Raw genomic sequence first — 14819 nt, 5'->3', positions numbered from 1 at the left:
TTTGCTCATCTTCGCTCAATGCAAGTGCTCGAAGACTCGTTGTGCTCGTCCATAAGAGCCTCTTAGAAGGCAAAGCTACACCACTTTGGTATATGTAATTTTAGCAGGCCTCTTCTCTTTCTATTTGATCATTTGTGCTTATATTTATCTATCATTTTTTATATTAAATATTTAATTGCATTAAAATTCCTTCACCTATGAAATTTGCTTTTACAAAGGAGAAAGATAATGAATGATATATATAGTTTTTGAATTGATCCATCTAATGGATCACTAAAATAGTAGCGCCAGAATTTACGATTTTGAAGTACGTTAAATCATTTTATTTCTGTAATACAAAACAGTTGCTAAATTAGTTTTAATTAAAATAATTTAAAATAAAGCTCTATTTCTTTTACACAGGTTTTTTTGCTTAATTATATAATATAATTTATTAGACATTTTAAAATCATGTTTACATGTCAAAATGATTTTTTCCTTCCCTCTACGTGAAAGTCAAAGGATTAGGGCTCCTGATCGGATAGGGTTGTCGGATCCAACAATCGCTTCCGGACTCCAAATCCCTTCATCAAATCGCGCCGAATGGCTCCCTTCCGGTCCGTTGTTTCTTTCTTTCTTTCTCTCCCCCATGCTTACCTTCTTCTTCTTCTTCTTCTTTCTTTCCTTTTTGTCTCTCCGTCTTGCAGGCAGGCGATAGAGGAGAGCAGAGAAGGGGCCGTGGCGTGTCGATAGCAAGTGGCGCAATCTTCCTGCCGCCGTCGTCCTCTTCCACAGTGAAAAAGTTGGAAGATCTCTTACTGCTTTCTTTCGCCAGATCTCCGTGATTTGATGTTCCTGGCTTTCTTCTTCTGAGGCAATCCTTCGATCCGGACCATGAAAGGGCGGTCCCAGCGGCTGCCCCAGGCGGAACCCTCGGTCGACTGGGAGACGGTTCCTGGACCGTCGACTGCTCCTGCGGCGTCACGTTCGATGACGGAGAGGAGATGGTAAGCTGCGACGAGTGCGGCGTCTGGGTGCATACTCGTTGCTCCCGTTACGTCGGCGGTGAGGCCTCCTTTGCCTGCCACAATTGCAAGGCCGCCCGCAGGCTCCGCTCCGCTCGTAATTTGGCAGCCGCCAACGAGGAGGAGGAGACCGAGGTCGCTCGTCTCCTTGTCGAGCTACCCACCAAGACGGATGCCTACCCTCCTCCGCCCCCCACCTCCGCTCCCGCAACAGTCCCAGGTTTCTGGAGCCACCCCTAACCGGCGACGCTTTTGGGGACAGATTCCCCTCGAGGATCGCGTCCATGTGCACGGAGTTCCTGGAGGTGAGCCCGGCTTGTTTGGGGGTCATTCGACGGTCTTCACGTCTCAGCTTTGGAAGTGCACCGGCTACGTTCCCAAGAAGTTCAATTTCCGGCACATGGAGCTCCCTGGCTGGGAGGAGGATGAGAAAGAGGAGAAAAAAGAGGAGACAAGCAAGAAGGACGGTGAGGAGGTTGAGAATCCAGCCAACAGAGGAGCTGATGTACTGTTTTCCCTATCCAAGGAAATTATTCCTTACGTCCCGGTGAAGAAATTTGGTTCCGCTACGAAACGCGAAGAAAGAAAAATCCCCACAGGCAGCCGCTCTCTTATCTCTAGAAATAAGGATAGGAGCAGGGTTAGGACATTTGGGCAAGCTAATCTTGCCAAGAAGAGGAGGGAGGAGCCTAGAGAAGCAAAGGACTGGAGCGGGAAAAAGAATCGACAAGTATTGCTGACAAAATTGTTGGTGAAAATAAGAGGCAAGGTTGGTAGCGTATTTGTCCTTTCCTTTTTGTTGCAGCTGGCATATGTTAGTTTGATGCTAATGCTTTTCTTGTGATGCTTCCCTTTCTTGCTTATGTTATTGTATCGTTAGGTTCTGTTCATTTTGCAGGTACAAAAGCATTTGAATTCTTCAAGGACAAGGATCTCCACCTTTGAAGAAGCAAGCAATCCAGATCCAAAAAGTGAGGATAAAAATGTAGATATACCCTTGGGACCCAGTTTTTCTGGTGAGCCCAAAATATTGGATTATATTGACAAGCCTAAGCACCTACAAACTAACAGTAATACAGAGATATCATCTGACCACAAGATGAGTGAAGGGACCATGATGGGAACACAGGTGAAGGCTGAGAAACTCGATGAGTGGGAAAATTCTTCTAAATTTGATTTCACCCCTCGTTGTGCTGTAACTAACATCACAACATTGTGTGTTGATGAGGTACCCATACTGCTTATATTAATTTGAAATTATTTTGTTGGAAGTTTAAATATTTTTTATTCTAATAGTAGTTTTCTTCAACTACATGCCCTCTCATAAGAAAGTAGTAATCTTGCATATAAGTGTACTGTACCTATTATAAATCACTGTTTGTAAAATATTGAATGCAAAATGAGATAATGTATCTTTCTCAATGGAATCTTGAAAGATGAAAAAAAAAAACAACTGAAAACTAGCTAGGGACCTAAGAGAATGGGCAATACATAGTATGCCATTTGGTAGCAAACCATAAAAGTCTTGGCCTTTCCTTAAATCAGCAAAACCAACTAATTTTAATGATTTTTTTTTCCTCTTTGTGTTCTATGGAAACCTTTAAAAGGGATTTATGCTAAGTACTTAAAACTTTATATATGGACTGTAGATATGGTATCATGAGAAGGCAAGCAAATATCATTAAGAAATGAAACTTTAAAGGAGCATTATAAGGAAACAATCAACTCTATCCTCATATGCATTGTCTAAGAGTCTCTAACTTCATAAATTGAACTACCAATTGAGAAGATATGTTCACGGAGAGTTAATTTCTTAATATTGAGCATTTCAAATAAAGAACTTAGAAGTTCAAAAGTACAATGATTAAATTGTTAAGTGGTTAAAAAATAGGAGAATTTTTAGTATTTGACTACTTTTATGTAGAAAAATGCAACGTGTTGAATGTTATATTACATATTAGAGAAACATGCTATGCTAGAGTTGCAAGTTAGAGTGAAAAACATTCTATTTGTTGGAATCACAAGCACTACTATCTTTTACAAATGGGATTATAATGGGACAATCGAATGAGAGGAATGCTATCTTATTAACTAATCATGACTTAATTTAGTTTTGTAATTAACACAATATTTGTAGCGATAAATATTACACATGCCTTTTTTTACTGGTCCATATTGAGTGTCCATATAATATGGTACATGCTGCATGCTGCATGCTTGGACTCATATTGATACCAAGATATGAAATCTCTTTCCAAGCCAAGAGTTTGACCCCGAAACAACACAGTGCTGGCACATGTAGTTGGAGGTATTGACGAAGAGGAAGGAATCATGGTGGTGGATAAGAAGAAGAAGCTAAGAGAAAAAGTATAGAATCGGGATACTGAATAGGTGTGTCTCCCCACGAAAGGTTTGTACCCTGTGGATGTCATGGAAGGCTTGCATGTTCAAGGGAAGTTCTATGTTGAGGAAGCCTTGTGTGCCTTTGAAAAAGCCTTCAACTATGTCATTGTCATTGTGAAAGCTTCACAGGGGCTCTTACCAACTGATACATAATGAGAATTTAAACCCCAATGGACATTGGAGAAAAAAATATAAACCATAAAGTGGTTTTATTCAGGATTAATCTGACAAGAATTTTAAGTTATTATAAATCGATTGTGGATATGAGTTCTTGTTAGCGATACATAGGCTTATTGAGAAAGGAGTTCTTGGATAATTTAGTATTGCTATATTTTCAATCACATTTTAAAAATTTTTTGGTGGAAAATGTATATTTGTGAATTTTGTGGATATCATTTGAAAATGAGTAGTTCAAATAAAAATTGAATTGTCCATTTATTTTGAAACGTGCAACCTATGGATGAAGATATTTTGATAGAAATCATATTTGATTCTTCAGAAGAACTAGAGTCTAATTGAGACCATACTGGTTCTGCAGAAGAACTAGATCTGATTCTTTTATAGATTGCATTAATGTTTATAGGTTTCACTGAAGCTCTTCAAACAGAATGGATAGAAAAGGCAAGCAATTGTCTTTAGGAAGTGAATTTTATTGTCGAGTGGAAAAATGATGAATAATACTCTCCTAGTGAGTCGCTAGCATGCATATACTATGTGATATTAATTGGAGCATAGCTTTTCTAAGAGTTAGTATCACTTGCATGAATTATAGACATTGAAAAATCTGATATTGTAGCCATGGGGATCACAACTTGCCATGCACACCTTTGGATTTTGTCAAAAGTTACATTCTAGAGGCAATTCTTATGGAACTTAAATCTATGTTAGGGACTTAGCACCTTCACGAAATGTCTTAATGGTGAGAAATTGGAGCATATTAAATGTTGATATAAGTGATCTTAGATTAATTCATATGGACCTACTAGAGATGTTAACTTTGGCATGTGCTGTGATCATTAAATTGTGTTTCTCCCAATTATTTGGTGTCAACTACGTAAATATTGTCTCTCCATTGAATATGATGCAAAGTTATAATACTAGTAATATTAAACACATCAATTAAACCATTGCTTATTTTATCAACTAAAATTTTCTTTCATCTTCTTTTACCTAAACCATTTCTTATTACGTTAACTAAAATTTTCTTTCATCTTCTTTTACTTGTTATGCCTTTCACCCTAATCTATTTAATTTTTTTCTACTTATATATGTATATATTAAGATCAGTGAATATGTTCATACTATCTCAAGGAAGGGTTTTCTCATTTTATCATCTATTGGAGCTACATGGGATTATTGATGGACAATATAATTTCTATCATATCCTTGTCCATATTCATATTAGCATTTACATCTTTGCTACATTAATCTCTTTTTTTTGTATGTATTATTTAGTGATAGCTCAATACTTCCATTATAATCTTTAGTCATACTATTGTCTAATTTTCCTTTCATCGTAATGGTAGCACACACAAGTCTTTTTTTCCCCTACCATCCATTTGTTATGCTATTAGTAATATCTTCGCCGATATTTTTTTTAATGAATAATAGATCTAAATTATGGAGAACCCTTACTAGCTGAATTGGTACCTAGGTGGTAGACTTGCATCAATGATATCATCACTGATATTTTTAATGAAAAATAGATCTAATTTATGGAGAACCCTTACCTGAATTTCATATATTCAGTTTTAGTTCTTTTTAAATATTCATTTTCTAATGATTTTCTCAAATACGATCCAGCAGAGATGTTATCTTGAATATGATAATTGAGACTAACATTTAGGATCTCTCACTTGCCAGAATTTCATATTTTTAAAATGGAAATAGTTCTAATTCATGGAGAACCCTTACCAGAATTTCATTCATTCAGTTTTAGTTCTTTTAAATATTCATTTTCTAATGATTTTCTCCACAACTCAGGCTTTGAGTTTAATATATTTCCACTCTGATTAATCAACATAATGTCATATGCAAATAACATACTCCAAGATGTTATCTTGAATATGATCATTGAGACTAACATTTAGGAATTCCCACTTCAAAACCATTTGTCTCACTTTGAGTAACTTTATCTTTAGTCACTAAGTTATTATACATGTAATTTATAACATTAATAGAATTATTTGATATTGATTTCTTCTCTAACAACTGTCTAGGAATTCAACCAAATATTTTGTTTTCCTAAGTCAATAAATCATATGCAGCCTTCTTTTCTTAATAATTTTAATTAGTCCCTATTGAAATATGGCCTATGGCTATTGTTTGAGACATGAAATTAATTCGATTCTAAAAAATATTTGACTCTTATCTTTCTCTTAATAATTTTCCCCAAATGTTTTATAGTACTGCTCACCTTTTTTTTTTGTAGATTAATGTTAAACAAAATTTATTCTGTTTTTCTGGCATCTTTTCAATTTTCAAATTTTTGATAAATATTTAAGCAAATTTTATCTCCATCTCTTGTACGGTCTCAGACTTTGAAAAGAGTATAATCCAACCTTACACCTTTCATTTGTTGAAGTTTCTTAACTTCTTTGATCTAATTTAACCAAACAAATTCATGTTTTTTGAAGGTAACAAAATTTATACTCTAAAATTAATGTTTTTTATAGAGTCTTCATACAATACTGATTTTTTTTTTGCAGCTTCCATTAATTGTTTTGTGATCAAGAAGAATCACTATTTTTCATCTTTTATGTGTTCATGTAAATTTCCTTTCCCTAGTTTTGTCAATTCAAAAATATCTTTCTTCTCATTCTTTGTCCAAAGATCATCACACAAATTGTCATATGATAAATTTTGCTATGTTATTAACTTTTGTCTCAAGTCCAGTTTAGATATTTTATACCTATTCAATTCATATTTTCTTCATTTCTAAAGTTTAGCCAATATTAAACATGCCTTCTTAAATTATTAGCCTTTTGTACCTCCTCACATCACCACCAATTCTCTTTGTATGGTACACATTTACCTTTTGATACTTCAAGATTTGATTTTGCCATATTTTTTGAATGAAGTTTGACAAAATATCAATATTCTTATACTCTTCATTTCAAATTCCTTTCTTCATCTTATCTTTTAGAGGCCATATCCTTCTTCTAAAACTTGAATTTTTTTCCTTTTACATTTTCTAAGATTTATATTTATTAGGTAGTATTGAGCAGTTAAATGTTCTCTAAATGTTTAATTACAATTTTTTGTATATTTTTATCCATCTTTTCGCTAAGGAAAAATTATTTGACTCGACTATTGGTATTCTTGAAGGTTATTAAAAGTTCATCTTTCATCTTAAAATAAGTGATAACAATTCTAAGATATAAGATACAAGAATATCTAAAATTGTGCATCCTCTTCTTTTCTTTCCTTATATTCAAATTCTTCATGCACATCTTTATATTCTCAATAGGCTAGTACTTGGACATTTAGTTGCTCATTTGTTAGAATCAACTTTAGGATAATAATTGTCTCCATCTTAAATTTGACATCCTTATTCTTACAATTGTTGTCTGATCTAACATAATGCCTATTCCTCATTCAACTTTATTTTGCAAACCAGATTCAAAACATGCATTGTCTATTTCTCAAGCCTTTTACCCAACCTACTCATTTTTTTAACAGTATATTTTGTTTATTTTTCTCCTAATCTTTGCATCTAGCTATTCCAGTTTTTTCTAAAGTGCTCTTACATTCCAAATTGCTTACCTAATCTTTCAATTACTGCCAACTTCTTTATTCACATTCATGATAACAATGCAAGAACTATTTGTCCTTCAGTATCACAATTGCACATTGATGGGATGGATCACTCTTGGGTAGCCTTGTAGTCCACCCTTTGCATATTAAGATACTGAGGCAGCTAAAGCCCCTTGAGTCATTTAAGGAAGAGGACCTAGTGATATAATAAATACAGTTATGATTCACACTTAAAGATTTGACATTTTAATACTAGTTGTCAAAGTTTAATGCCTGTCAATTTTGGTTACATTTGGAATATACATCCTTGCTAATTTTTATTAGTGGTGAAAAGCCTTTTTGAGAAATAGTAAGAGATCTCCTGGCCTCCTATACAGTCCTGCTAATGAGAATCCTCCCCAACGTCGAATAAGTTGTTGAGTGACATTCCTTGTCACCTTTTAAAATTGATGGTTATGATTTTATGATAATGTGAGAGATTTTCATTCCATGTTGATTAGGAGATCAAATTCAATGAACAATGAAGACCAACAATTCTATCTATCAATGATAACATGGACAAGATTAAGAAGGCTACAAGACTACATCATGGTCTCAAATCTCAAGCCGTCCCGCCGGACTTGACTGAAATTTAATGTTTTATGTTATGATTGGAACACGACATTGAGTAGCACATGAGGTTTACCAAGTGCAGCAAGGTCCCAAAAGTACCATGAAGTTTTACAAAGGATTTGGTAGTAAAAAATCAATCTCCTCGGCTCACGAAGAGATCCACCAAGTGAGCCTGGAGGGGGACTCAAATGAGGGCGCCCGTGGTTTTAATTGCAATTTGTCGCATTCTAGATGCCATCATTGTTGACCTAGATGTAACATATGAGTTTCAATGTCAAGACTCGAGACAAAATAGGATTTTTTACACACATAACCTAAGTTATAAATTTATTATCACCAAAAAAAGATATAAAATTATAATTATGATTATAAAATTGATGGTTATGATTTTATGATAGCGTGAGAGATTTTCATTCCATGTTGATTAGGAGATCAAATTCAATGAACAATGAAGACCAACAATTCTATCTATCAATGATAACATGGACAAGATTAAGAAGGCTACAAGACTACATGGTCTCAAATTTAATGTTTTATGTTATGATTGGAACACGACACTGAGTAGCACGTGAGGTTTACCTAGTGCAACAAGGTTCCAAAAGTACCATGAAGTTTTACAAAGGTTTTGGTAGTAAAAAATCAATCTCGTTGGCCCACGAAGAGATCCACTAAGTGAGCCTGGAGGGGGACTCAAATGAGGGCACCCGTAGTTTTAATTGCGATTTATCGCATTCTAGATGCCATCATTGTTGACTTAGATATAACATATGAGTTTCAATGTCAAGACTTGAGATAAAATTGGATTTTTTACACACATAACCTAAGTTATAAATTTATTATCACCAAAAAAAGATATAAAATTATAATTATCTATAATTTCTATAATCGAAATATAATTATATGTTATAAGTAAATAAAGTTTAAGCTATAACTAATTTAGTAGATAACAATTTAATTAATTACTACTATAATTTATAACTGATAAGTAATAATTATAAAATTTTATAAACAACAATTTAACTATTTATTATTATTTTTTTATTTTTATACCAGGTATTCAGCTTAGACTAACTAATCTTGGGGTGGATGGTCCGATTCCATATTCTGTCCACCAAGTAAATCTAGGCAACGAGGTGGCTCCTAATGTGGTGCCTCAGTGTCACTAGTTCAAACGCCGTATGCATGCACTGCGTGGGTTTTGAACCCTAGTTTGGGAAAAACATCCTACCTCTTACCACCACATCATGCCCTGGGAAGCAACTATTTATTGTTAGTGTTTATAAGTGATAAGTAAATAATAATTATTAGCAATTATAATTACAAGGAAATTAAAAGCAAATAATTAGTTATAATTATAACTAAATAATGTTGGTTCAATTATTCTCCAAATGAATTTGACCAAGTGGTTTTGATAACTTTGATAAAGGGTTTGAGTTTTGGTAACGTTGTGTTTGATGATGAAATTTGTCAACTGTGTAGGTGCAAAATAATTCATAGGTATTGCAGGTGCAGTAGGTTGAAAAGTTTAAATAGATAAGGTTGACTAGATAACAAATTTAGCAAGGGGGTTAAATTAGAGTAATGTTGTATTTGCTAATGAAGCTGGTTAAGTTTGTAGGTGCAAAATAGTTAACAATTACTACAGCTGTAGTAGGTTAAAAGGTCCAAATAGGTAAAGGCTACTCTTTTACACTTGAATTTCAAGATTTTGGTTATTTGCTCCTCTAGTCGCCATGATAGATCCTACAAATAATTATAATACAAGTAAATCACTAGCAAATTATAACAGCAATTAAATAATTATTTATAATTAAATTGTTAATCATAAATTATTTTATACAAAGTAAAACTAATCCAAAGATATAATTAATAAGTCTAATGATAGAATATATGAAATTTAAATTTAGTAATGGTAGACTAGTAAGATAATTTTTAAGATAGGAGATGATGAGTTATTGAAACTTGTAAGTATTTAGGATTATTTCGGCAAAAAGATGTAGAGGTTGATAGAGATGTTTTATATAGGATACATCAATATGATTGAAATGGAAGAGAGCGTCAAATGTTCTGTGTGATCATAAGATACTTCTAAAGTTTAAAGGAAGGTTTTATAAAATGACGGTTAGACCTGCTATGTTATATGAAGTTGAATATTGGACTATAAAGCGAGTTCATGAGCAAAAGATGAAAGTCGCAGAGATAAGGATATTAAGATGAATGTGCACACATACAAGAATGTTAGGTTATAAAGCGAGCTCATGAGCAAAAGATAAAGTCACAGAGATAAAGATATTAAGATGGATGTTCACACATACGAGAATGGATAATTTAATAAATGAGAACATTAGAGAGAAAATCAAGTTGCATTGATCGAAGGAAAACTCCGAGAGACTTGTTTAAGATGATATAGACATATATTTAGGCCACCAATAAATGTCCTAGTTAGAGATATGAGACTATAATAAATTATTTTTGTCATTAATTGACAATTTATTCTATAGTATCTCACTAAATAATATAACAATGACAATTTTGCATATATAATTGTTTCTCATACTTTTGTCAGTAAAAATATTTTCAGTGACAGCTGTGTAAGATTTTCATTTTGGCTAAAATCTTATCTTTGTTTACTTCCTATTGAAACATTTTTCTCTTTCTTCTCTTTGTCCCATCATTTTCCTCCATGCATTGGAAATATATGTTTTTGCTTGATGATAACAAGTTCAATTTCTGGTCCTAGGTTGTTGCTGCTAGGCTAGTGTTCAATAGTCTCAAATATAATTATTGTTACTTGATAGGCCTAAGGTTGTGCCTAGTTTATAATGATGAGTTTTAGAACTGGTGGTATGGATATTACCATTGTTTCTCTTCTATCAAATGGATAATGGTGTAATAGATAGCCAGGCAGTTCATTAGATGCATGATTTTTTCTTCTTTCTTCTATATATATTCTCAAAATGTCATTGTTTCTCCGATTATCCTATTTCTCATTTTTAATTATCCTTATATTTTGCTGCTAGTTTAAATATTTGAGGGAATTTACTTAGGTTGGTGGAAGTGCTGTTTATTGCTTCAAACAACCCAAGGATGAGAATAATCTAGAAGACCATTTTGCTAAAGCTTCTTCTCATATTGTAATAGACATAAGAACTGCAAAGCCTGCCAATACTGATATTGCAACTGGTTGTAAAGAAATTTTGGATGAACCACTACTGTTAGGCTCAAAAGCTGCAGTTACACCAATTGCTAAAATGGAGTTAAATGAAGGGAAAGCTGATGGGGCTGATGGGCTATCAAGAGTAAATTTAAATGTTACTGTTGATAACACTGCTGGAGATTTGCATGATTTGGCTGACCTACCATCACAATTAGCAAACCCATTATCTGGAAACATTCAGAACCTAGAAAATAAATCCACTTTTGCATCTTTTGGACATAAGTCTCAGGATGGTAGAAGAGAGCCTAAAGAATTGAAAGAAGGATTACTTCCTAGAACTTGTGAACCTAAGAAAAGACGGTTGGAGGATTCAGTGGAACATAAAAATTCCATGGAGATAGGGCATGGTTCAAAATGTAGCAGCGAATCCGGAAACTCACAATCCCAATCTTTGAGCAAATTGGTTACCGTTGAGTTGAATTCAGCAATCGGCGTCGTAAAGGATTCTTTAACTCCATCATCACCTCTTATCCCCAAGTTAACTATTTCAGGTGTTAACTTATCCACCTCGATTTCTAAATCCTCTGCTGGTAAGGTTAGTCAAACAACTAAACAAACACGAGTAAAGGTGAACTCATGTATTGCTCCCAAGGAAGAAAATGCACCAATTCCAGTTAAAGATATGGAAGAGGTTTCTGAAAATCTAACAAAGGGTCAGTCCAAGGTTTCTATTTTTTCTGGATCTAATCTGCCACAATGTAGTAAAACCTCTTATAGCTCTTCATCTGAGCACGTTGTATCTGATTCAAAAGAAGAGTCACCTTTCCGTTCTTCAAAAGTTTATTCCAAACACACTGCAATGGGAAATCTACGGTCTGACAATGTGGTTGGTTCAAGGCATTCTCAACTTGCTTCTTGTCAAAGTAAGCCAGTTTCTTCAAACCCCTCTCAGAGAACAGAAAAGAGCCATCAAACAGGTCCATACACTTCAGCAAAAGCTTCAAATACCTCTATGTTTATGCATGCATCTGTGTCCTCTAATGCTATCTCAACATTAAGCGATGAAGAGGTAATGTAAGTGCTGCATTGAAATAGAATATCATCTTTGTTAAGACTATTTATTCAGGTTTTTTTCTTCTTAGCTTGCACTGCTATTGCATCAAGAATTAAACAGTTCTCCTAGAGTTCCAAGGATTCCGCGTGTGCGGCAAGCTACAGGCATGCAATCAATCACCAACAGCGGAATGACTGTTTTCTCCAGACGTCCTGTTTCTGGGGGAAAGGATCAAATCTCAGTAAGCGTGCTTCTTCTAGTGTACTTGTATCTGTCCGTAGGCTGCTTTGGCATTCATCTAATGTGGATTTGGTTCTTTTTAGGTATTTAGAAGGAAAAACAAAGAAGTGGGATTTAGAGATATTAACTGCAATTCTCAGGAGTTACATGATGAAAGCAGGAAGAAAGCTAGGAAGCCATCACTTTCTTACCACAAACGTCAGCATTCATCAACAGACAAGAAAAAAGACTCACATATTAGACCCCCTGACATGACAGTCAAAACTGATCCTCTAGCCCCTACTGAAGGTGAAAGAAATGATTATCCTTTTTCCTCACCAGAGGTTAGTGAACAGAATACTCCAGCAGCATGCAACTCAGTTGGGGATGTTCCCAGAGATGATAGTAGTGTTATTTCTTGCACTTTGCCTGGTAAATTCTCAATTTTTTTTTCTTTTTATGAACATAATTTGTATTATGTTTTCTTATAGATAATTAATGTTATGTAACAATTTGCAGGATTGATAGATGAGATAATGAGCAAAACTAAGCACATAACATATGAAGAGCTGTGCAGTGCTGTTCGCCCTGTATGTATTTTTACAACTCTTATCACCTTGACATATACATGCATTGTACTTATTTTCACTACCTGGGTTCTATGTTTTGTTCTGCAGCATTGGCATGAACTTAGAAAACCTAACGGAGAGCGATATGCTTATCCTACTTATTTACATGCTGTTCATGACTGTCTACGGAACAGGAGTGAATGGTCCCATTTGATTGAACAAGGACCCAAGGTAAATTGAACTACAATACCTTGGTGTATTCTTTTTTAATTTTCATTGTATTTAATTTGTCAAGTATGCTCTTCTGTTTCTTTTCTTTAAAAGAAAGCTTAACTTTACTGTCACTTCTGAACATATACAATGGCTGTGATTCTCTTGATCCTAATGATATGCAGAAGACAGCATACACGATCTACCTGAAAAGAAAATTTCTTTATCTTAGTAACTGTGACTTCTAAACATATGCACCATTTGGGATCACCTACTGATGCAGGAGACAGCAAACACTTGATCTATCTGATCATTATGGAAAATTTGCTGCTGCTTCTGTGGGAGCATCACCAAATTGCCGTTAATTGCATTTACATCACACTTCATAAAGTCTAGAAATTCATACATGTTCAAACATCACGCAGGGGGATGGCTGAGTGATTATATTACACTTAACTATGGTGTCAGCGTACAATCCTTCAGTATCTTGTCTTCAGTGTCATATTTTTAAGCTTCACCATGGTGAACCTTGTTTTTAGCATTTCCAAGTATCATTTTCAATATTTTACTTGCAACAACTCATGCTAGAGAATCATGCATTTGCAAGCTGCATGCAGGAAATAGTAGCATACGTCATTTCATTTATGTTCTGCTATTCCTTTTTTTTTGGATTTATTAACTCATTTGACAAGAATCTCTCCAGTTGGGCATGGACAATACCAACATATGTTTCTTGTTGCTTGTGTTTTCTTGATGTGCTTATGATGTATCTGTTCCAAGAATTGAAGTTTGACTACGACTCTAAACTGTTTCAGACGAACTCAAGCAAGAGGAGAAAGGCTGAGTTTGATTCTGATGCACCAACAATTGAATCTGAAAGTGAGAAGGCAAGTAGCAGAGTTTCAAAAGAAGAAGATAATGGGGTTGAATCACACCGAGAGGATGTCCCAAAAGGCAAGCGCAATGCACGGAAGCGTAGGCGGCTTGAGCTACGTGGCACAAGTACAGAAGAGAGTAGGAAGAGGGGCAGCAGATCTGCTATTTCGGTTTGTTACACTTCTGCTTTCTCACATTCAAACGAGGGCAATGAATTACTTAGTGAGGACGAAAATCAAGGAGCTGGAACACATAATGGTGGGACCAAAACTTCTGGTTCTAGTTCAGATGACTCCAGCTGAAGCTTTTTTCTTCCTGAACAATACTGTCAGCCTGATCTTTTGAGATCCAGCCTGTCATGAAGGTTACTCTCAGACTCAGCTTTTCCTTCTTGTCTGCAACTTCAATTCTCTTTCAACCTTCAAACAAGGTACTAACCACTATATTTGAAGTCTAGAGATGTGACTACTTTGTCCAGTGTTGTTTAGAATGCTTTGAAGAGTTTGTTCATTTCCTTTGATGCAGATGACAAATTGAAATGTCTTGTATTTCTGATGTCAGTGTATATATATATATATATATATGTAGGTTGCAGGCTGTAAATCAAAACTATGCTTAGCATTTCAGACAACAGCATATCACTGCATAGAATTTTTATCTTCTCTTTGTTTGACTATTATTGTGTGATTTGAATGTACTTATTAGGAAGACAATCTAAGCAAAGTATTATTGTACACAGTCAATTTGCATATGTGATTCAATATCTCAGGTTGGCGTTCTTTCGGAAAAGTTTACTGCAAATATAATGTATATGGTTGAATTGGATTGATAAAATACCATGTTTGAGTTGCAGTTGCACTGAGAGCTTATCCCCCTGTTTACCCGGAGAGTGTGGGGAGACTAAAAAGAACAGGAAGATATGATAAAAAGGCTAATGTATAAAATGATATTTATTTGGG

The 14819-nt window shown here is 34.7% G+C and overlaps 1 pseudogene; it reads left to right on the top strand.

The window, feature by feature from the left end:
- The first annotated feature begins 706 nt into the window (after nt 1-706).
- LOC141815953 (uncharacterized) lies at nt 707-14611 on the top strand (annotated as a pseudogene).
- The last annotated feature ends 208 nt before the right edge of the window (nt 14612-14819 follow it).

The sequence above is a fragment of the Curcuma longa genome, unplaced genomic scaffold (assembly GCF_044706935.1).
Source record: "Curcuma longa cultivar G26 ecotype Majalengka, Jawa Barat unplaced genomic scaffold, ITB_CL_G26_1.1 contig_12905, whole genome shotgun sequence".
Classification (NCBI taxonomy): Eukaryota; Viridiplantae; Streptophyta; class Magnoliopsida; order Zingiberales; family Zingiberaceae; genus Curcuma; species Curcuma longa.
This window is presented reverse-complemented; position numbering and strand designations above follow the sequence as displayed.